Source organism: Camellia sinensis, chromosome 10 (assembly GCF_055761805.1).
Source record: "Camellia sinensis isolate YWXY chromosome 10, ASM5576180v1, whole genome shotgun sequence".
NCBI lineage: Eukaryota > Viridiplantae > Streptophyta > Magnoliopsida > Ericales > Theaceae > Camellia > Camellia sinensis.
In genome coordinates, this window is record NC_138970.1 from 136,829,964 (window position 1) to 136,855,207 (window position 25,244).

Sequence of the window (25,244 nt, forward strand, 5' to 3'; positions counted from 1 at the left end):
CACATGAATGGCCTCCATGAGATGCTTCGACTCTTCTTCTTCAACACAGAGCTTGTGCATTCCCACATGTCTTCTCTCGTATAACTTATTTCCGCAGATGATGAACTGAACGGTCAGACGTTGTATTCCCCGTTTATCCTTGGCATTTGCCCCTGGTGGATACACATCCTTCTCCAGAAAGTTCCAAATGTTGTAATACCAAGGGTTCCTGTCTTGAACTTCATCTATTGCGGCTATCATCTCATAAGCAGGCGTATACTTCTGTCAAATGATTATCGGATGCATGTTAACCCTGAGCGGTATGCCTACAAAGGAGAATAGAGTTGCCAGTGCATTAGTGAACCGGTTGTTCTCTCTCAGTAGATGTGTAAATGTCAGTTTCTCATACCTTAGAATCAGAATGTCCAGGATCAGATAATAAACCATCATTTTCTCTTCTTTAACCTTCCAGTCTCCATTGGCTTCAGAAACAGCCAGGTTTCAGTCTTCGATGACGTCCAACCTTATTGCCCCTAGTTCTAGGGCAGTTTCCAATCCAATAATACACACCTCATATTCTGCTTCATTATTAGATATTTGAAAGCTAGGGATACATGGGAATCATCGGGTGCTATTGGCAACACGCCTATCCCATAACTGTACTGATTAGCGATTATGTCAAAGTACATTGTCCATGTCTGCTCTTCCACCTGCAGAATCTCCTCATCTGGGAATAGGTACTCTGCTACTTCATCTCCAAAGTGCATTTTTGCAGGTTCAACCTCAGTCTGTACTCCCTGATTTGTTCAAAGAATTTTTCCAGCATGGTGTAGTGGTCTTCTCGCTCTTTGGATTTTACAATCATGTTGTTCACATACACCTCGACTTCTTTATGAATCATGTCGTGCAAGATGGTGGTTGCAGCCTTCAGATATATAGTCCCGACGTTCTTCAACCCAAAAGGCATAACTCTATAGCAGTAGATACCCCACAATGTGGTGAATACAGTCTTCTCTCTGTCCTCCAGCACCATCAAAATCTGATTATACTTGGAAAACTCATCCATGAACGATAACAACGCATGGCCGGTAGTGAAGTCTACCAATTCGTCGATGTGTAGTAGTGAAAAGTTGTCATTCGGACTAGCCTTATTTGGATCCCTGAAGTCGACACAAACTCTGATCCTGTTCTCCTTCTTTGGAACTGGAACAATATTGGCCAACCAAGTCAGATATTCAGACACCAACAAAGCACCAATCTATTTGGTGACTTCCTCTTTAGTCTTCAGTGCCCAATCCAGACAGATTCTGCGGAGTTTTTGCTTGATAGGTTGGGCCTCGGGGTCAAGAGGGATCCGATGCTGTACAATCTGAGGATCGATTCTAGGCATGTCTTTGTAGGACCACGTAAAAACATCTTTGAAATCTTTTAATAAAGCAATTAAATGTTCGCGTTCCTCTGAATACAATGTGGGCTCGATCTGGACTAAGCGAGGATCCTTTTAGTACCCACATTAATTGGAATGATTTAATCTATGCAGGGCTTAGTACGCCTCACCTCCTCTCAATCAATTAAGTTTTTCAAAGCCTGTGGGATTTTTTTCTCTTCGTTTTCATTAAAATTTTGAAAATCTTGGTCAATGCAATAAATTAATGGCACAGAGAAGTAAACGAAATTTGTAGCATTCTTATTTAGAAGTTCTAGATCTTCGGTTACAATGTACTCAAAAGAAAATGCAAAAGAGGACCTAGACAGGACCTTGGCATCCCTGTTACCACCCCCGGAAGTGTCAAACTTAGACTGCCTAGACTGACTCGAATCTGATTCCGACTCCATAGACTCGGTGGAATTAGATTTTGGCTCATCATCCGATTCAAAACTAGAAATAAAGCTGTGAAGCCCTTGAAATATGTATTCACTTTAAAGACCCTAATGTTTGAATTATTTTCTTAAAGCCCCCTCGTTTACTTAAATTAATTCGAATCTTGTTGGTTAGCATTACTATTTTTATTTTTATCGAAACAGGAATTTCCCTAACCGGATTAGGATCCCTAATCTAATTTAATTCTTCATAAGTTACATGTATTTAACTCCAAGCCCTCACTCTTTATTTAAATTCAAAACTTGCCCCAAACTAGTACTTGTACCTTGTACCTTCTGTACCATTAATCTTGTAAGATACATATATACGTATATATATACCTAGAGGAGTGTGCCTAGAACCTAAAATGATTTAAATAATAACCCCATCACACTTTCCCAAGGAGGAGCCAATTTTCAAAAAACACCATCATGGACTTCTAGGAAAACACAACCTACTGACCTAGACTTAGGATGCAAAATCCAAGAACTAGTTTCATTACAACTAGGAGTTGCCTAAACCAATGAACAAGCCTCCCAAATCCTTTCCATTCCTTTAGAATTCAAACAAATCCTAACCTTTCCATCCATATCCAACTAAGGGACTTTTAGGACCTTTTGCCTCAAAGGTTTGTCTATAAATACCAACACACCCCCTAGCTTGCAAGCACACACAACACACTCACTCACACACACATTTCGGTTAGAGAGAGGGAGGAGAGCAAGAGGGAGAAGTTTAGAGGAGAAGGAGGAGGAAGAAGAGAGCTTCTTGTGAAAAGCTTAGTAGGTAAGCCACAAACACAACCTTTTCTTTCATTTCCCTTTTCTAATGCATGTTTCTAAAGGTTCTAAATAATGTTTTCAGATCTGTTATTACTAAGTTCTTATGTTAAAAATGCTAAGGGTTGAGTATTGATTACATCTCTCTAGTATTTTCCCCATTTTGGCACAAAACTATCTTCTTTTTGTACCAATCTCTCAACTTTTCAAGAGCACTCTTTCAAACAAATTTTATGAGTCAAACATGTGATAGTTATCATATTTTCTTCACAAAAGAAATGAAGCTTTCCCTTGGTGGAACCCCTTTTTCATAAATCTTCTTGTTTTGGGTAAAGTACCCTAGAATCTATTTTTGCAGCCCACTTCTAGAAATTTTAGAAAAATGTACAAAATTATTCTGGAGCTCTATTTTATGTCAAAACCTTCCTTAAGGTGTTAGCTTTCAACTAAAATTTGTTTCATCAAAAAACATCAAGCGGTTTGCAAGAAAATCAAATTTTCGTAAAGGTCAACGGATCTCGATAGCGCTGGAATATTTTCTAAATAACTTAAAATCTGGAAAACCAATCCCATTTCCAAAAATGTTCTAGAAACTAGATCAAATTTCCTACGAACCATACGAGGGCCAAATCCAGTAAAAGATCTAAAATAGTCCTTTCATTGCAATCTTTATGCGACGCTAAATCTGGAAATTTTATTATGTGCGGATGTTTTATACCCTTGAGTTCATGAGATTGCTTATTAGCTTATGATCATATCTTGGCATGATGTTATATGTGTTGTGGTTATGTTATTTACCTTTCTCATCTTAAGAATGCATGCTTATATGGATATTGTTGTCTTATAAGTAGGACTAACCTTGTTGTAAAATATTTAATTCAACGGGAAACCTAATGGGGAGGGTATTGGGTTTTCGAGCACTTGGATAATAAAAAGATGTGAAATGTGATATATGGATTATTGGGATGCGTCCGCTATTTGAAATTTAGAGTCTTGCGCAAGTGGTTTTCGGAACCCTTGAACGGAGCGGTTGTATTTGGACCCTAGGTGGTTTGGTGTAAGGAGGGGTTCGGGCAAGGCCCTATTTACCGTCTCTTTTGAGGCCCTGCGGTTGGCGCTACATGGTACATAACCGTTGGTAGGCATCCGAGGTTAGGTCTGCAACAAAGCAGCAAAAGAGGTGGCATACCGAATAATCCGCATCCGATTCTTGTGGTTGGGAGGACGAAATCCCTTTGAGGGATTTCTAGTTTGCTAACATCTAACTTAACCCTTCATTTATTTATTGAAGTATCATGCTTTATTACTTGATGTTATAATTGTGATTGTGTATTGGACTGGGAAAAAGGGGTAGGGTGTGTGTGCGTTTACTGGGCATTCAAAGCTCACGGCGTATCATGCCAGGTGACGAAGCAGAATTCACGGCTGGAGACGATGAGCCTGAAACTTTTGAAGACTTTTGGCTATTCTAGAAAAAAAAAAATTATTAGAAGTTTCTTTTTGGATGTTTTGTAAAGACTCATTTGTAGATTTAAGCTTTCTTTTGGGATGCAATGTAATGGAACCATCTTTTGAGTCATATATATTGTGATTGTTATGTATTTATATTCTATATATAAACCTTATCGTTACTTATGAGACCTTGTGTCAATGCCTTTTAAGATCTGTCAAAAGGGTAGTGCGCTGCCTAAGAAAGCTGGACTTAGAAGGGAGGCAAATTTGACTCCTCCGGCTATCTGGGATCTTACTTGGTTATTGACCATAGGGCTCATTAGTGACTCTCCTTTGATTGCAACCAATAGTGTAGAATCGGGGTGTCACAAAAGCCCTTCTCCAACTACCAATTGAGGCGTGGTGCCGTCGACACGTCCAAAATGCAATTGATGGAATCCACAATCGGTTCCTCTTTGATCATAGATACAATAAAGGTATCCCCCAAGTTCTCCGTATTGGTCTCAGGATCTGTTAAATGATTGGCTGGTGCTGTCCCTACTCCAGCCTCACTATTATTTGAATCATCCTCTTTGTTATGGTCGACGTTGACGCTTGGATCAGCCCCCACTTCATCACTATCTTGGAGCTGGTGCTCAAAGAAGATTTCGAAACCTGAGAAATGCTTTTCCATCAAGGAATCCATCCAAGGCTCAGGAAAGTCACAGAAGGAGAAATCCTCTCCTTCTCTGACAAAGCGGCCATTCAATGTTCCCCGAATTGGTCTATGAACGTGCTCATAATGCTTCCCGGCTCTTTTGGCCTTGGCCCTTTCTCTCATTTCTTCTCCTTTCCTTCTCCAGTCCTCTTTGCTAGGCACATAGCCCAACCCAAAGGCATGTGAATTATGTAGCACGTCAGCTGGCACCGCAACACCTTTCCTCCCGCTCTTTCCGAGCTTCATTCTTGGAATATGTCATGACTTGTTCATGAAGTAAATGGACAGAGCACCGATATACATGCCGTCGTCCTCAACTAAGATTGTCTATACCACTTGGGCTTCCATGAAAGTCAATCCTGAAAGAAAGACATCCTCATCACCAAGATTTATTTCCAGTAAAGGCGTAGTTATCTCTGTCGGTTGATGAATAGATAAATTCCCAAAGGTGGTGGCCACTCCTCTCTCATGAAGGTATTTCAACATTTGATGGAGGGTAGAGGACACAACCTTCATGTAATGCAATCAGGGCCTCCCTAGAAGTAGGTTAAAGGTAGCTGGCACATCAAGTACATAGAACTCAATCTCATGCCCGGAAGGGCCCACTTGGACTTCTACTTTCATCGCTGCTCATGTTGTTATATACTTGGATCACCCGGGTTGTGGGGATGAAATCTGTAGGTTTCGGGCCTATCGCATAGGTAGTACGAGAAGCAGAGACGTTGATAGTAGAGCTGGTGTCCACTAAAACCACTGGCACCCACTTTCCTCTGCACTCGACAGATATGTACAATGGCTTGTTGTGAGCCGATCCTTCTGGCGGTAACTGTTTATCGGAGAAAGTAAGCATAGGCTTAGTGCTACTTGGGAAGATCAAGCCAACAAGTTGCTCTGGCGTAGTATCAATGGATAACTTAGCCGTATCCATTACCGACAATACCACCTATCAATGTACTCGCGAAGCCATGAGGAGGACCCAAATAGAGATGTTAGCTAGGATTTTTTTGAGTTGTTTTAGAACTAGCTCATTCTTCAGCTTCTTCTCCTTTCCCTTCTTAACCTCCCTATCTTTTATGAGGGTTTGGCTTGATCCAAATGTAGAGGTTTGAAATATTGTTCACTCTTGGTGACATGGTCTATTTCCTTTGTATACCAAGTACTGTCTGGGATATTGTAGACACCCCATTTTTGACCATCCTTAAAACTAAGGTGCCTCCTAGTGAACACTCAATGATGAAATAGTACACTGTACAAATGTTCAATTTCTTCAACAAAAGGCTTCAATTTTCTAACCTCAGAGCCCAAACCTTGCACTTCCTTCTGACCAAAACCTAATTTTTTTCTGGCTTGACCACTCAGAGGCATGCTGGCCAAAAAGTGGCTGGCAGGCCAATTTTTATTGGCCGGTCGTCCCCCTTCTTGGCCGACCGGCCATGTCCAGTAGCAGATAGATATTTGCTGCCAGCTGTCCCCCTCATGCGTATGCCTTTCACCAGCTGGCTCAATATTGATATTTTCAACAGAGGAACCTGTTTTTTTATAAATAGATGACTGTCCCTCTTGATTTTAGGTTTCAAAAATTTACCAAGAGTCAAAAACTTGCCAAACACACTCCCTCTCTATCTTGCAATATACATACACTATACACACTTCCTAAACCAAAAATTTGAGGCTTCTTGCTGAGATTATTGAGTCAAAATTTCAGCTCTTGAGGGCGAACACTTTGTGGTTTGTAAACAAAAGAGTATCTTCTCTTCAAAGATAAAACTTTTGCCTTATTTAAACTATTCTTCTCTTCTCTTTTTCTTGGTGTTTATACTCTGTTTTGAACTAAAAAAGTATAGAAACTTGTGATTAAAAAGCTACCAAAGGTGGAGGGGTTAACCACCCATTCTTGAACCTTATTCCATAGCTTATATCCTTGTTTTCCCCTACTTATTTCTCAACTTTTGGCTACTATTTTTTAGAGTTTTTAAGGTCCAAAACATAGAGGGGTTAGCCACTTTCTTTTGGCTTGCTTACTAGTGTAGCTCAACTTTTCCCGCCTAAATATTTTTATTTTGGAAAATTTAGGAAACCCATGACTCGTGCCAAAGGCCACGTGTCTGTCATCACTAAGATTGTCTCGGCTCAGGAACTTAGGTACGAGAGGGGAAGGTCATGAATAAATTGAGCACCCCCACACCCCCGATCAAAGATTGGCCTCTACTAATCATGATATTAATCTTATTTACATTATATGCTCTTATTCCGATTATTAGGCATCATACCGTTAGCAATGAACCCCCTAATGGATTAAACCATTAAGCATGACACCTTAATCTCATGTTTTAGACAAACAAGCTTTTTGAACCACTTTCAAAGCAAAACAAATGCCAAGAAATGAGGGAGGTTGTAGAGATGATTAAGTGTGCTTACAAGTATGGAAAGCCGTAAATAAATGTAATCAACTCAAAGGAGATGGTGTCTAAGGCCTAGAACACCAAACTGAAGAGGACTATTACACTATAAGCATGCAAAACAAAGCTCAAATGCAATTGTCAACCAACAATAGAGGTAAAACAGGTCTAATACAGTCCTAAAATATGTTGGAATTGAACAAAAAAAAAGCTAGATTAATATGCTAAAACATAGCACAAACTAGGCTAGTAAGCAAGACACAAGGAGGGAAGGCTAACACCTCCAAATTTGGACTTCAAAACATGATTTTGGCCACTGAAAAAGCCCTGAAAATCAGTGTTTAAAAGCTTAGAAAAAGATAGTAAAATGATGGGAAACACAAGGGAAAAAGCCTTTAAAGCAAGGTACAAAGAAGGGTGAACCACCCCTCAACCTTCAATTGCCTTAAAACCCAAGTTTCAGCCCAAAAATACAAAAGTTTTACAGCCCAAAAAAAGTTGGAAAATTGTAAGAAAAAGAGTAGTTAAAGCAAGCAAATAGGCAAAGCTTTATACTTTTTGAAGAGAAAATCAATTCCAAGCAACAAAACCAAGCAAACAACACCCTCAAGAGCTCAAACAAGCCTCAAAGACACCTCAGCTCAAAGATGAAAAGGTTTGGTTAAGGGTGTATAGGCAAAGTTAAAAGTGTGTAGGCTAAAGTGTATGAATTTGCTAGAGAGAGAGGAAAAATTTTGCTCTCAAATGTTTCTAACCTTAAAGCATGAGAGGGATGTCTCCTATATATAGAAAACATGAAGTCCCCTCAAGAACATCTAGCCCTACACGTGGGGGTAGATGCATGCATTGGTGCAAACAGTTGCCACAACTGTCACAAAAATATCTGCAAAAGAAACTGGTAGCCGGCAACCAAAAAGTGATGCCCAGCAGAGGTGGCCGGCAGGCCACCAGAAGTTGCAGGCTTGAAGAACCAAGGCTTGGTCCAAGAATGAGGCAACAAGAGTGTAGGGTTTGAAGGGCTCAAACCTGTGGCATCCCACCGAGGAGTTCGAGCACTTGACGAGCATATAAACTCATCATCGGGTGTGCATGCAATGGTGTCCAAGTCGTAAGGGTCGTCAAAAATAGGGTGTCTACAGATGCCCCTCTTCAACAAAACTCGGAGTCATGAAATGACATGAGTAAATGTCAAAACTCGAAGACGTCCCATTTTGACAAGGCCATAAGACTTGGACAAACAATCAAGACAGAAATAAATGGTTGTGCCCACAAGCTGCCTACGTATCCCTTTGCAAGGAATCAAACCAGCGTAGTTCTGCGGCAAGAAGCAAATGATATGCACGTAACTTTGAAAGCTAGACTCAAATGCTATGCGAAGCTAGTTGTTTTGAAAACTGATGATCATGTGAGATGATGCAATAAGCGATAACAAGGTGCGATAAGCAATAACGAGATAACAAAACATGAATGAGCAGCTTCAAGCTTGAAACCAACACAGGTTCCACTCCGACCATGCCAAAACAAGAGACGAGGAATGCAAACACCGCTTAGGGTTACGTCTCATGTATCATGAGAAACTGAGAAACAAAAACCGCATGGGGTTGTGTTTCACACGTCCTGAGAAACAGAAGAACAAAAATTGCTCGGAATCGTGTTTCACACATCTCAAGAAACAAAAAGACTACTTGAGCTCACACTTCGTGCCTCTTCAAAAACAAGAGAACCCGCTCAGGCTCACGCTTCGCGCGTCCCGCGATAAAAGAAAATCTCTTGAGCTTGCGCTTCATGAGTCTTGAGATATAACATGCCTAGGGCCGCACATCACGCATCCTGAGATACAAGAAAAATAACTCGCGCTTGCGTTTCATACGTCCCAAGATGAAACATAGCCAGGGCCGCGCGTCACGCGTCCTGAGATACAAGAAAAATCGCTTGAGCTCGCACTTCGCACGTCTCAAGATGAAACATGCCCAGGGCCGCACGTCATATGTCCTAAGATATAAGAAAAATCACTCAGACATGCGCTTCACACGTCCCGAGAAGAAACACTACTAGGGCCGCGCATCACGCATCTTAAGATAGAAGAAGAACCACTCAGACTCGCACTTCAAGCATCTCGAGATAAGAGAAAACCACTTAGGCTCACGTTTCATGCATCTCGAGATAAAACACGCCCAAGACCGCGCGTCACGCGTCCTGAGATACAAGAAAAATCGCTCAGGCTCGCGTTTCATGTGTCCCTTGATAAGAGAAAAGAGGGGTGTGCGATAGATACACAAAGGTAAACAAATACGATAGATGTACAAAGTGAATGTGTACGATAGATGCATAAAGTGAATGTGCGCGATAGATTCACAAATGTGAATGTGCACATAAATCGAAATAGTGTGAGCGCATGTTTCATGCAAGATGGTCAACTGACATATGATGGCAATTGAAGGCACATTCTATGCAAGAAGCAAAAACATACTTTACGTGAAATATAAATGATGTGAGATACGTATGCAATATGTGATGCACATTCCATGCAACAGAAAAGAGCAAAGGCCTAAATTGAGTAAACTCGGTGGCACCTCCGAGTTACCTCTCGTAGGTATTGCAATATGTTCAAAAAGATACACCTCGTTCATGTTGACAAGTAATGAATATCGTGCACCAAAACACAGTTTCGAGCTTCCTTTGAAACAATCTGAACTCAATAATGAATTTTCCTTACACTTCTTGAGGAAACAAAGACACAAAACAGCATCAAGACTCAGAGCAAGGCCAATGACCATTTGTTGGCGACAGACGGAGGCTTCCGGGCATCAAACGGTGTTGCCGGCCACTTGCCGGCCACCGATGGTAGTTCAGGGTTTTTTGGTCTTTTCACCCTCGGGTCTTTAAGTACACATCAAGACTCATCATTTCCTCACTTCGCTAGGTTAGAAATTCTTTCCTCTCTCTCTAGACACTTCTTCTCTCTAGATCCGAGCTTTTTATGGGTTTTCTAATGCCCCACGCAAACTTTATTAGCTAGTCCCTCTTGAGTCTCTTCGCTTTGAACCGACTGGATTTTGGTTTTGACACTTTTTTCCTCATTTCACCATTCTAGGCTTGTTCCCCTCGAGTTTCTCTTGGGTTTCGTGAACTTTTCAAGCTTTGACTTTTTCTTCCATTTTCTCTCTCCCAGGGTTGACTTTGTCCAAGTTTACCCTTTTTCCTCCATTTTTCTTCATTTTCACTTACTTTCCACCCATTTTCCAGATGGCAGATGATTCACCGCATGACGGGACCCCTCCCACAGTTCCACCAGTATTTCTACCTGTTACGGAGGCAGAGGAGTCGGTCGCTACTGCGGCTGGCAAGGTGGCTCAGGGTATTGAGGCCAACCTCGAGGCAGAGTTTGAACCCAAGCTTGAGTCGGAGCTGCTATCATTGAGGGTACTGCCTTTTGATCCAGTGAGGTATCATCGTCGCACACATATCTTGCCACCCGGAGGCATCAGGCACTTTAGCGACTTCGCTCATGGTGTACCAGAGGACCTCCTGGTGAGGGAGCTGGCCTCTCACCTTTCATCCATCGCTGTTGCAATATGAACTCTGTTTTCATGCATTCTTGTCTGTCTTTAAACTGTATTTCTTTCATTGCATTTTACTTGACTGTACTTTCATCACTGCCTTATCTGATTCATCTGTTCTTTGCCACATGGAGAGTCTTGTGCCTTCAGAGGGTACAGAGCTACAATTACGCGAGATTGGTATGACGAGCTCCCTGCTGAAGTTCGTGACATTATGGATGAGATTGGCTTTGGCCTCTTCTGTTTTGGCCTGACGCGGGTCATCGCGAGTCTTCCTCTTCTAGGTGCACTAGTGGAGAGGTGGCAGGTCACCACCAACTCCTTCTACTTCTCCACTGTCGGGGAGATGACGATGACTCCCTACAACTTCACCATGCTTACGGGCTTAGGAGTAGGGGGTGATCCGATCCCTTTTGACACGAACATAAGAGAGTGAGAGGCCGCCTAGATCGAGCTACTGGGAGCTCGCCCACCCTTGTACCAGACAGCTATGGTCAAATATAGTTGGTTTGCTAAGCATTTTAGAGGGAGCGAGATAGAGACATTAGCGGAGATGGAGCAGTACACCAGAGGCTTTCTGATGTTTGTTCTCAGTACCACCTTGTTTTCGAACAGGTGGAACATTGTGGGTTTATATCTGTTGAGCGCCTTGGTGGCCCTTCCTCGGGTTCGCTTCTATGATTGGGATGAAGCCAGCCTTGCCACTCTGTATGGATATATGAGCTCTACCTCCCGCCTAAGGGGAGAGTTGATCTGAGGCTACTGGCAAGCATGTGAGGTATGCATTTCAGCTCCCTCTTTGCATTTTACATTTTTTGCTCCATATTTCCTGCTTTATAACTGTTCAACACCTGTGCTTTCTGCTTTGCACTTTCTGCATCTGTTCATACATTGCACTTTCTGCTTTGCACTTTCTATATCTATTCATGCATTGCGTTTTCTGTTTTGCAGTTTCTATATCTGTTCATGCATTGTGCTCACATATTACTGCACTTTCCTTGCATTTGTGGGTTTATGCTTATTTTTCCACACTTGCCCCAGAGCTTGTGGAAGAGCTCCCCTTAGCAGTTCCCTATGCGAGGCGGTATGATGGCAGATGCCAGCACAAGAGTCGCGTGTTGTTCGCATTCTTTCGGTACTATTTTGACACAGTGGCTACCCACGAGGAAACCCAAAACACAGTCATTTTCTCTTTACAACTGTTCTGATTCACATTTTCGCAACTGACAACAACTAATAATCTTTACACTCTCTATTTGCAAATCAGGTGACAGCCCTTGGCCATGATGCCAACTGTGATACAGGACCAGCATGCCGAGGCCTGGGCCGCTTCTCGCTTTCGTATTCCAGTTAAGGGCCCAGTCTACCGGGCCTGGTTCTTGAGTGAGTGGTTCGTCCATCAGACCGTGGGCTTACTAGACCCGATCGTTCCGATGGCACCGCCAGAGTCTATAAGATTAGCAGACAGCCTACCCACTGATGCAGTCACTCAGTACATGGTGGGCATCGATGCTGATTACTTTAGGGAAGAGGATGACTACGCGACCTTTATTTAGACCCATCTGATGCCACCTCTGACAGGTGCTCACGGAGGCGAGGAGGTGAAGGCTCTTGAAATGAGAGATGCGTGTAGGGTGACCAAGGCGACTAGGGCCCATGTTAGAGAGGCTCCCTGTGCAGGGCAAAGCACCCGTTGGCCAGAGCTTCCTACCGCGCTCACATGCTAGCGGCATACCATGGCTACTTACCAGGTCTCGATTGAGCCTGCAGCGGCTGAGCATGAGCTTGTCGGGGTTTGAGGCCCAACTACGGTATGGACCATACTTTACGATTTGCACCTTGCATTTCATTTCAGATATGTTTATTGTAGACACTGATCATCCAAATGCATTTACAGGCATCGATAGAGTGCACAAGGAGCGCTCTCGAGCTGATAGCCTCCTTGATGGGTGTGGTATAGAAAAGAGAGACGTTACTCGGTCTCCATGGTATCCTGTAATTTTTTTCAGTTTGTACTTCATGCTATGAAATTTCCACTGATACACTGGCATTTCAACTGTAGTGTTCCCAGACTGCATCGGTACATTGTATTGGCACACTGTACTTATACACTGTATCTGATTTGCGCATGCACTCATTCTTCATACACTACTTTCATCTGATACACATACTGCTATTGATACTTTAACACCTGTCATTTTCAGATCCCAACTATACCGATTGCACAAGTAGCAACAGTAGCACCAGCACCGGTGGTACCCCCTCTAGCAGCAAGGAGAAGAGAGAAGGATATGGGCACCCGAGGCCAAAGCAGTCCTCCTGAGCCCATCTTGAGCGATGATGATGCTGAAACCAGTGACTCCGAGAAGGCAGTGAGTTGGCATTCTGAGTCGGTCAAGAGTGGAAACGATGGTACTGGCTTGGGTTTCGAGAGTGGAGGTGACAATGCTGAGGCAGGTTCAAGGGCAGAGAGCGGAGATGATGCCGACTCTAGTTTTGGCTCAGAGACTGATTCAAACAGCGAAGCTGATGGAGATAGTGCCCCAGAGTCCTCTCCTCTAAGGAAGAGAACGAAGAGGGCCTCTCGGGCCTGAGGCGACTGGTGCTGATTTTTTTTAAAATTTTTTTCTTAGTTTCTTTTTGTTTGGTAGCATTAACAGATGTACAGCCTCAGATAGATTTTATTTGCTTTGAAAACTTATACTCCTCTTTTATAAAAACCATGATCGAAACAAAACCTCGCATTGTTTATAAAAAAGTGTTGTTATTTTTGCATCATGAGCACCATATTAGAATGAAATGGACATGGAATTGAATTGGCCAAGTCCGCGCTTGATTGAAACAATGTTCTTAATCGGTAATGAATCGACCAACAAACAAAATACAAAATGCAAAACATAACTTGATAAGCAAAAACAACTCGATAAACAAAGAAAAAACAACTCGAATACAAATAAACAAACCTGCAAAAACTAAAAAAAAACTGAAAACAAAACCTTAAAATACTCAAAGATCAAGACAAAACACAGACTTCCAACACTACACAACACACAGGTGGACGACAGGCCTGAAATGAAGCCTGTGGGCCGAAGATAGAGCCTGCTGGCCATATGCCGGCCACAAGAGGTGGCCGACAGGCCACCAATGTGGTCTACCAGCCACCTGCCGGCCATCAAATGTGAAAATCACTAGATCATTGACAGTTGACTTCCACTTATTGCCTTATCTCCTACAAAAGGTTCAGCTTCATGAATTATTCTCCAGAACTTCATTTCAACTGCAATTTCTTCACAAATAGAGCCATTTTTTGCTGAAAAGATTTCGGATTGGATAGCTGCTTTAGACGGCTCAAAAAACGTCAATTTCAAGGGTTTCAACATAATGCACTTTTTTCGATGAGCCGAACTTCACTTTGTTGTCCGTTCCTTCATGCCGCGACATAATGTGGGGACTTGATTACACATGTCTTTAGCTTCACGGGATAAGAAATATGCCTAACAATTGAAGAATTTCAAGCACTAATGGAATCCCGGTGCGATGAGGAAATCATGCCTCAGCCCCATTTTGGCCACGCCCAAGCTTTAGGATGGATGTGTGGGCTTACTCTGCATGAGGCTCGATCTTTGGCCCACAACCGAGAGATGGATATTCCCAGCTTGATTCATCGATTTTCTGACATCAGTGACTGAGACGACCTTCTCTAACGGAGTTTTCGGCAGAATGCCCTTTGCTTATGTATGCTTGCTCATTTCCTTCTTGCCCCTAGTTTTGGAGGGTCCAACATTCGGTTGATTGAATTGGTCCAAGGTCTAAGAGAAGGCAAGAGTTGCATTAGCTTGGTGTTGGCTGAGACCTTGATGAGCTTAGACGCCTTTCATCGACGGGAGACTACCAGATTCGCTGGGAGTCCACTACTTCTTCAGGTAATGTTCCCCACCCTTTCTCATATGTGTTTCTCACATTGTTCGGCACTCATGCTCTATTTTTCTCACAAATCCATTTTTTCACTTTTCCCTCAACATATATCTCTCTATTCTTTAATCTCTCTTTTCTTTCATCCCTTCCCAGGTGTGGCTTATGGATAAGCTGAAGGTAATGGACTCTTCCCTGAGTACTCAGATCGAGGCTATCTCTTCCACTATCGTCTATTGGATTTTACCAACGAGGGGTGGTGGTGCAACTCGAAGTGTAGCAAGTCTGCTGTTGACTTAGCTTGGCGTTGTCCCTGGCTTAATCTGACTGAGGTGAGTTACAGTACGGCTCGACAACCTGGAAAATAGTTTATCGGCCCTACACATTGAGTGTTATACTTTCCCTTCCGGTTCAGACGTCAGTTTGCGCATGATCAGACCTGCCCAGAGGAGGGAGTAGAGTACCCAATTTCATTCCCCGTCTGCGATTCACACTTGGCTAGGTACCTCACTGCCTGGAAGACGAGAGAGCTTCTGGCCTTTGCCCCTAGTTTCAATTGTGTCCTTTCTGGCGAATGCTTGGCTTGGCTCGAGGATGAGGCACAAACTGGGCCTACTTTGGCTTTAGAAGCTTCCACAGGCACGAACGGGGGACGTAGGAGCACCTAACTCATCTATGCCCCTAGTTTATTTCTTTGACCTTTCTTTTTGCAAGTTCTTTCGATGTAATAAAAGCAACTTTGATTTGTCTCAGAGAGTTGGAGAACTTTAAGTTGAAATTAATGAAATTAAAGTTGTGAGCGCTGAAAATTTTCCTTTTGGTCCAAAAATGGTCTAAGTTGTAAAAGGTAAAATTTGAACAAAATCAACTTTTATTAAAAATTTCCAAAACCATTTTTGAAAAGGATCACCACTTGACAAGCACAGAATCAATCCTCGAGATGTACAACCCCGAATCAAGAGATGATAACTGCCCCTTGTTTGAACACCACTGCTATACATTGTAACCAGTTCTTCTTTCAAGGTAAAGATCGCAACCGAACCATCAAGTAAAGAACAGACAAAGATGACTAGATCAGGCACATGGTCGGAACAATTGAGTTGGAGGTGATTATGGCCGAACTTCAGGATGAAGTTGCCTACGTATCCGAAAGGTAGGAATCAGGCCTTACGTAGTTCGGTTCAAGTTCACTCGAGTATTAACTCTCTCCTTGTGTGATCTAACTTTTTCCAAGGCCGCCCTTTAGGGTTTTCAACTTTGCGAGCTTAGTTTTTCTTTATTTCTAATTTTTTATGCTCTAACTTTTGCCTAGGTTACCCTTTTGGATTTTTGGTCTAGCGAACCTCTCAGGGATAATATTTCTTTCACTTGTCTATGTTGATTGGTTGGGAAAATTGCAGGCCATCTAGGCCCATGAGAATAACAACTCCACCTGACCAGATAGTTTTGATATTGTAAGAACCAGTCCAATTGGGTCTGAACTTGCCTCTAGGGTCATGGATGGGAGCTCGGTTGTCTTTTAACACCATATCTCCCTCTTTGAGATTCCGGGCTTAACCTTCATGTTAAAAACCCTAGCAATTCTGCGTTGATAGCCCTGAACATGATATAATGCTTTCAGCCTTCTCTCATCAAACATCATTAGCTCTTCGAATCTGCTCTATTGCTAGTCTGCCTCTGCTGTCTGACACTCAACCATAACTCGCAGCGACGCAACTTCTATTTCAATTGGCAGAACGATTTCCATCCCATAGACGAGAGAATAAGGAGTTGCCCTTGTAGATGTCCGGATTGAGGTTCTATAGCCCCAGAGTGCGAATGGCAATTTATCTGGCCAATCTTTGTATGTCTCAACCATCTTCTGTAAGATATTCTAGATGTTCTTGTTGGTAGCCTCAACAGCTCCATTGGTTTGCAACCGGTATGCAGACGACTTATGAAAAGCCACATTGTATTTCCCTAACAAGTCTATTACCTCTTTCTTGAAATGGGAGCCATTATCTGATATGATCGTGTTTGGGTATCCATATTGGCAAATGATGCTGTTTCTGATGAACTTAGCCACATGCGATGCTTTCAACACTGCATAAGACTGAGCTTCCACCGACTTTGTAAGGTAATCAATTGCCACCAAAATATATTCATGCCCATTCAACCCTTTTGGCATGATTGCACCGATGACGTTGATTCCCCAAACTGAGAAAGGCCATAGCGAAGTCATGTTGTACAGTTTTGACGGCGGAATATTTATGCGATTTGCATGAATTTGGCATTTATGGCATCGTCGAACAAAACCAATACAATCCTTCTCCGTAGTGGACTAGTAATAATCTTGCCTGAGAATCTTTCAGGCTAACATTACTGTAGACACCCCATTTTTGACCGTCCTCAAGACTTGAATGTTATCGTTCGAACACTCGATGATCATCCATGCTCGTGTTCGTTTTGAGTTTCTGAAGTTCTTAGCTGCGCGCCTTGCCTTAAAGCCTCTCAACTTGTCTGTTTTGTGCTTGGTTGTGGACCAAGAGCTTGGGGTTTTGTTTATGAGGGAAGGCGGTGGCCTGTCGGCCAGCCCTACAGCCCATCGGCCAGGCCCTGTGCCTATCAGCCATGCCCTCTCTCCATTGGCCATAAGGGGTGGCCAATCGGCACCTTTGATGGCCGGTCGGCACCATTTTTGGCCGGTCGGCCATTTTTTTTGGGTGAGACCCCTTTTTCTTCTTTTGCAGATATTTTTCTTCTCACTGGTGCCAGCTGTTGACCACTTTGTGTATCCTCCATACACGTGTATGGATGGATTTTAACAAGCCATTAGCTTGTCCAACAAGCTTAGGACTTTTGTTTCTATATAAGGGGAGGCCCTCCCCTTTCTCCAGGGTTCTGAAAATTTGAGATACAAACATATATCTCTCTATTTCTTCCTCTCTCTCTTAATGTGTGCTTGTTTGTGCTCAAAAGTGTCATTTCTTCACACTTTTGCATACAAATACCTAGTGAAACACCTTCATTATTGAGTTGAGGTTCTTGGAGGTTACATTTGAGTGGTTTAAGCTGGGTTTTTGTCTCTGAAGTTGCTGTTCTAAAGAGGTTCTTCAAGGGCAAGTCTCTTACCTATTTAAAGCTTTATTTTCATAGCTTATTTGGCCCTATTTGCATGCTTCTTTTGGCCTAACTTTCAACTGTAAAAAGCTTCATTTTTAAGTGCTAAAAGTGTTTGTTTGAGGCCTCTTTGGTGTTGGGGGTGGTCTACCCCCTTTTGTGCCTAATTTGGCCTTATTTTGAGCCAACTCTTTTAGGCCTTTGGATCACCTTTGTTTGGCCTCTTCACCACTGAAATCCAGTGGATATTCAGTGGTAGAAATGTGGTTTTGAGGCCTCAAATAGGAGGGGGTTGTTCCTCCTCCTCTTCTCTTGTTTGCTTGTGTTGATGGCTCATCAAAGTAGCATGTCTTGCTAGCATGTTTTGACTCCATCTCAGCATGCCTTAGGCCTTATTTTAACATGATATAACCCTGTTTTGGCTTGGTTTGATTACCTCCTGCATGCTTCTTGCACTTGTAGTGCAATCCTCCTTATAGACTTAACATGCATCATGCTTTGGACCATCATTCTAGCATGTTTTTGGCTCTACCCCAGCAAGATTTTAATCATATTTTGCCATGCTTAAGCTCTGTTTTAAGTGTTTTGGGTCATGTATGCCTTGCTTTGTATAGCCATAGTGCAATCTTGCTCACTAGCTTTGAGTTTCCAAGTCACTAGCATGCATTGCTTGGGCCATTTGCATGATTTAGCATCATTTGGTATGTGATTTCAGTGTGTGTAGTGTGGTCTTACTCTCACATCTTTCACTCTTTCAATGCTTTGGAGGGTTGGTGCTTTATGCCCTAAACATGAGCCAATATGTATGTCATCTTGCCTAAGCTTTTGGACTACAATTTTAGTGTGTTTTGGGTGTCATTTTGCCATAATACAACTTTGATTTTTGTTGGTGAAGTCATCTCATGCTTGGTTTTGGTAGGTGTAGTGTAATCCTCCTCATTGGCCTTGTACGCTCCATGCTTCATGCCTCTAATTCTAGCATTTGTTGGGTATGTTTAAGCATGTTTCTAGCATTGTTTTGACCTACCTTGGGAGTGTTTTGAGTCATCTTGGCTCCTTGGGGCTTGATTGATATGGCCATGGTGCAAGTCCCTTTGCTAGTCTTAAGCTTTGAGCCTCCTAGCATGCTATGCTTGTGTTATGTGCATGATTTGGCATCATTCCGTACATGACTTTAGAGCATATTTCATTGCCACACTCTCACATATTCCACTCCTTCAATGTGTTTGAGAGTTGTGTCCTCATGCCTTGTTTATGAACCAATGTGTATGCATGCTTGTATTTGTTTTTGAACTTCATTTTTAGCATGTTTTGGCCATTACCTTGGCAAGCATGAGGCTTGTTTGAGCTTGGTTTGGTCCATTGAGTTTTGCATTAAATAGCCCTTGCCATGCTCATATTGTTTGCATGTTGTTGCATTGCATTGTTGTTTGCATGTTGTTGCATTGCATTGTGTTTGCATGTTATTGTGTTGCATTGTGTTAGCATGTTGTGTGTGTTGCATTATGTTTCGGTTGGACGTCAATCCAAACGCGAGGAATGTTGCACGTTTCATGCTCAAAGTGATGAAACGTGCCTTGTTCCTTAGGTTACCGACACCTTTGATCATGAATGATAAGGTGGAGGTTCATCGAGTCTTATGTGTTATTTGTGTGCATTCATTGACATTGATTTGTGCAACTCGGCCTCTTTGGCCATCATGCATTGAGATGCGTGATTGGTGGCTCGAGAGTCGAGCACTACACTCCTTTGAGCTGAAGACATGATAAGGAGTGTAGTTGCACACACATTTTCTTGCAAATACACTCCTATGCCTCTGTTAGTGCTCTGTTGCAGCAAATGGAGAAATTGCAGGAAGTAGTGGCCGACCAGCCATCAGAGCTGCCGACCAGCCATCTAATCTGCCAATAGACTATCATAATTGGCCGATAGCCATTAACTTTGGTTGATGGCCATTCCTCTTGGCCGATCACCCCTCAGCATGTCCATAAGGTGGATCAGAAGCATCTTGGAAGTTGGCACAATTTTTAGAAGTCAAAAACAATGCAAACAGAGGCATCATGAGGCACGACAGTGGATTTCCGAGCGAAGCCAACTGAGCATGCATCTTTTCCTTGCCCGCGAGGCCATTTCACTACTTATGATTAGTTTGTGTGATTAGTCATTCAATTTGTTGTGTAATATCTCAACTAGCGTATTATAGCTATTTGTTTCAATTCGGTTGTGTAATAATTAATTAGCTAAGTTAATTAATTAGTTTGGTTTGTAATAATTATTTTAATTAGCGTAGCTAGTTAGCTTATTATTCGGACCCTCCGTCGAGAGGACGAATTTTGTAATAAGCGTGCGTGTGTGTGATGCATATCTCTCAACCCTACGTCTTTCTCTCTTTTATTTACCAGTTTTTTATGGTAAGTTTTAGAGCATATTTCAATTAGCATCGTTATGCTTTGCATGCGTGCATCATTCATCTGTGTTGCATGCACCGGGCTCGGCAAGGCTACCTAATATACTTCTCACACCTAACACCGAGAAGTGAAAGGAGGATCAAGCGGTACAGCGGTAGTCCAGATCCAAGGGTTGTGTTCCTATCATGGCAGAACCCGTGACCGATCAGCCTTTTGGCTAGGTTTACCTCCGGCAAACCATCTAGGAATAGCAGATGGCAAACTTAGTGATTTAAACGCACCAATACAATTGCGATGCAAAGAAACATATAAATATAGATAAAATTTAGTATCATGATGTTCAAGTCAAGTTCTTTAATTTCTCAAGCAGAGTCGCCAAAAATTGTAGCTTGACTTTTTCTACGCCCCCTTTCGAAAGGCGAAATAATCCCTACAGTTCGGACTCCCGCGATTCTGAATCTAATCCCACAAGTGCAATGTGAAATTGATAAACACCAACGAGTCCAAATCTGGCAAATCATTTGGAAAATTGATTAATAGACTGCTTTTCCAGATACAGAGTCGCTACCTAAATATTTTAATTTGGGAAAATTTTGGAAACCCATGACTCATGCCAAAGGCCACGTGTCCGCCATCACCAAGATTGTCTCAACTCGAGAACTTAGGTATGAGAGGGGAAGGTCATGAATACATTGAGCACCCCTGCTCGCTCGATCAAAGATTGGCCTTCACTAATCATTATATTAATCTTATTTACATTAGATGCTCTTGTTTCGATTACTAGCCTAGCATTGCGCACACACACTAGTACTGACTAACTTTGCAAGAATTGGAACACTTTGATTCATGTTTGTTTTGAAACTTGTTTCAAATATGTACCACTTGAAAAAGTGATAGCATATGAACATTACTCAAATTATTCCAATTCAAGCAATAAGCCTTTATCCACAGGTATTCAAGCAGTTTATCATTTAAGTAATTAGCTTCATGGCAAGCATGTTAAACATGGAAGTTACCACACTCATGCAATTATGCTAAAGCGAGTAAAGGCTCACCTAGTACTTCAAGCCAAAAAAAAAAAGATGCGTTAGAAAAATGCATGATCCTAAGTTATGTGATATAGCTAATGTAACACATGCAAAAATGCAACTAATAGGCTCGGCTACCAGTATGGCATACAAATCAATTAAATAGCATGCGGTCTAAGAACGTATTCAAAGAAGTATAAATAATAACAATGCAGTTAGAATGATGAACCAAGCCTTGGTACATGTAATACAAGTGGATGCAAATATGGAGTGTGCTAAACAAAACATGATGCCCCTAAACTATCATAAGCTAGTAAATAAAAGGGAGAATGACGTGGGGTTGGAAGACATACACGTTATTACAACATTGCGCTCTCACGAAGGAGAGTCCAAATGAACTAAGCTGTGGGGGTTGAATATTGGGAGACGTAAAGAGGCCGAATAATTGGACCTGGAGAGTCGAAATATATACATCGCATTCGGCCCCATCTTATACATACAAATCCATAAGTACTCTATTCGTCCAAATAACCAGTTGAGCAAGGGGCCGAATGAAGAGCGGTTTGCAACGAAAGGAGCTGAGTAAATAGTTATACGACGAATTGAAGGTGGGCCCAACCCTGAGCCCCAAGAAAGAAAAGATATAAATAGAAGAACATCAACCAGAGAGAGGTATGTGAGAATTAGTATGCTTAACTTAAGATACAAGCAATCAAGAGAGTATATACTGACTTATCCGTCGGAGTGCTAATTCCGGCACCCCCGACCGGAGTGTTCATTCCTTTTCAGGTTATTAGCTGAGGATCTCGAGCGTCCCATTGGATCCAAAGAGTATTTCCAAACCACTCCCCCACCATTGGCGCCGTTTGTGGGAATACTCAACTACATCCATGTTGGGCGTAACGGAAGATCCTCCGATAGTCACTGATGAAACCACACAGAGAGATGACTTCACTCCGATAAACATGCTTGGACTGGAAACTATCGCCTCAAGACGTGCCTTGAACTTCGACTCACTCGCCCAGAACTCACCCTTGACCTCAGCACATGAGACAATGCAAGCGATCATGGAATAGGCAATGCAAAACGAACAGAGGCTGGAAAACATCATTGCTGAGAACGAGCGCCTCCGTCAGGATTTCGCCTTGGAAGTAGCAAAGTCCAAGCAAGCTAAAGGCCAAGATCCCAGACAACCTCTGAGAGAAGATGGTCGACAACCTCGAGTTCGAAGACAAGAAACTGGCAGTGATTCTGACTCATTATCACCGGCACCCAAAACGAAGGAACGAGTAGAACCCACTAGTTCCTCCGAAGAAAGTCTGCATGCACGCCATAAGCGAAGGTGAAGTGATTCAGGCGACGAGGACCAACATAATCCCTTTGTGCGACGAATCACAAAGGCGGTACTACCCAAAAAGTTTAAAGCCCCTCGTTCACCCTGTACGACGGGAAATCAGATCCCACTAATCACTTCTGACATTACAAGCAAGCTACGACGTTGCATGCGGATGACGAGGCCCTCATGTGCCGAACATTTCTGAGCAGTTTGGGACCGTTGGCCGTCAGATGGTATTATAAATTGGAACCAGCATCGATCAAGAGCTTCCATCAACTCCAAAAATCCTTCAAGGCAAGGTTCATCACCAATGAGGTCCAGCCGAAGTAGGCTAACTCTCTCTGGGCAATGCAAATCCAGTCAGGGAAAACATTGCAGGCATACTCGGTGCACTATTGGGAATGCTTTAATCTTATTGATGATGCTTGCAACGACTCCATGGCCATCACCACCTTTAAGATGGGGTTGCATCCTGATAGTGCCCTCTGCAGTTCCTTGACTAGAAGGCCCCCCAAAACAGTCTGGTCATTGATGAAGAAAGTCAAGGAATATTGCAAAGTTGAAGATGACGCATTGCAGGTCAGAGCCTAGAAAAAGGCCATCAAGATGGCCCCGTCTAAAATTATTCAGCCGATAAGTTTTGTACCATCACAGAGCCCCAAACCACGGGGTCAGGCTAAACGAGACAAGAAAAGTTCGCGCCGATCAAACGACCAATGCCCTCACCGAGCCAATGAACAACTTCAAGTGGATAACAGGCGTGCAAGGAGCGTGGACAAGATGTACACGGAATTGTTAGAGCCGGTCAGTACGGTTATGACTAAAATTCAACATCTGTCGTTCTTCAAGTGGCCGTCCAAGATGGTGGGACCTCTCGACACAAGGAGACGGGATAGGTGGTACGAATATCACAAAGATCACGGTCATGATACCGACAGTTGCTATGCCTTGAAAGACCACCTTGAGGAAATGGTACAAGGCGGTTGGCTCCAGCAACACGTCCGAAAGAATAACTCAACCAAAACAGTTGCCCTAAGGCAGGATTCACCTCCGCTCGGCGTAATCCATGTGATATACAGCCTGCCGACAGCCCCCGCCGTGCATTCAATTCCCCCAAAAGCAAATCACACCAACAAAGCAGCGCTGCGAAGCTCCGAGTATTACCTTCAACGATTCTGATTTGATCGGCGTGACACTCCCCCACATTGACCCGTTGGTCATTGAACTACGCGTAAATTGGTTCACCGTTGAACGCTTTCTCATAGACCAGGGGAGTACTTCGAAGGTTACGTATTACAAGACCTTCATCAAACTCGGGTTTACTGAGTCGGACCTATCTCCGGTACCTTATCCGTTATTCGGCTTCAATGCTAATCCAGAATACCCATTGGGCAAAATCACACTACCAGTTCGAGCGGGCTCCCGAACAGTATATGTGGAATTCTTGGTTGTCAAGCTACCTTTGCCGTATAATCTTATCAAGGGATGAACTTGGCTGCATGCCTGCGTGCCGTGCCCAGCACCTATCACCAACTACTCCACTTCCCGACAGAACGAGGCATTGAACAAATCCATGGCTCCCATAAATCGACACAGGCATGTTATCTCTCGCCGCAAAGATAACAAGAGAGCTGGAAGTAAACTCTATTGAGGTGATAGATCGCGAGAGCCTGGACGGCGTTGGATGGCTTCCAAATGAAAAGGCCACGGAAGCCCTAGACTGAGTTGAAATTAACGGGGATCCGGACAGGTTCTTCATGGTCAGCGCCTCCCTGAATAAAACAGACTGGCAGCAGCTAATTACCTTTCTACTCGGCAACCTTGATGTATTCGCATAGTCACCGTATGAGATGTTGGGTGTAGATCCATCTGTTTCTGAGCACCGTCTAAATGTTGACCCCAAATGTAAGCCGATCATTCAGAGAAGCTGGCGGTCAGTCGCAGAGCACACTGCTGCCGTCGTTGAAGAAGTTGACCGGTTGTTTGATGCCGGGGCAATCCGGGAAGTGACCTATCCTACATGGTTGTCGAATACTGTGGTGGTAAAGAAGAAAAATAGAACTTGGCGTATCTGTGTGGACTTCACAGATTTAAATAAAGATTGCCCCATGGACTGCTTTTCTCTCCCCAGAATTGATCAACTGGTAGATGCCACGGCACGTCATCAACGTATGAGCTTCGTCGATGCCTACAGAGGCTACCATCAACTCGCCATGCATCCGGAGGACCAAGACAAAACTACATTCCTCTCCCCAAGAAGAACCTATTGTTATAAGGTTATGCCTTTTGGGCTGAAGAATGCAGGGGCAACTTACCAAAGACTGGTCACTGCCATGTTCAAGGAGTAACTCAGTCGTACTATGGAAGTGTACATTGATGATATGGTGGTGAAGTCAAAGGAAGAGCAAACTCATCTGGCTGACTTGGAAGAGACATTCAGCATTTTACGCAAGTACAAAATGAAGCTGAACGCTTCCAAGTGTGCATCTGGGATTGGATCCGGCAAATTCCTTGGCAACATTGTCAATCACCGAGGTATCGAAGCCAACCCGAGGCAAATCATAGCAATCCTGGAACACGACTCCCCTCGATCAGTGAAGGAGGTTCCAAAGTTGATAGGGATGGCCGCCGCACTTAACAGGTTCATCAGTCGTTCCACAGACCGCTACTAACAATTCTTTCATACCCTACGGCAGGGCAAGGCTTTTGAATGGACCTCTGAGTGCGAAGCCGC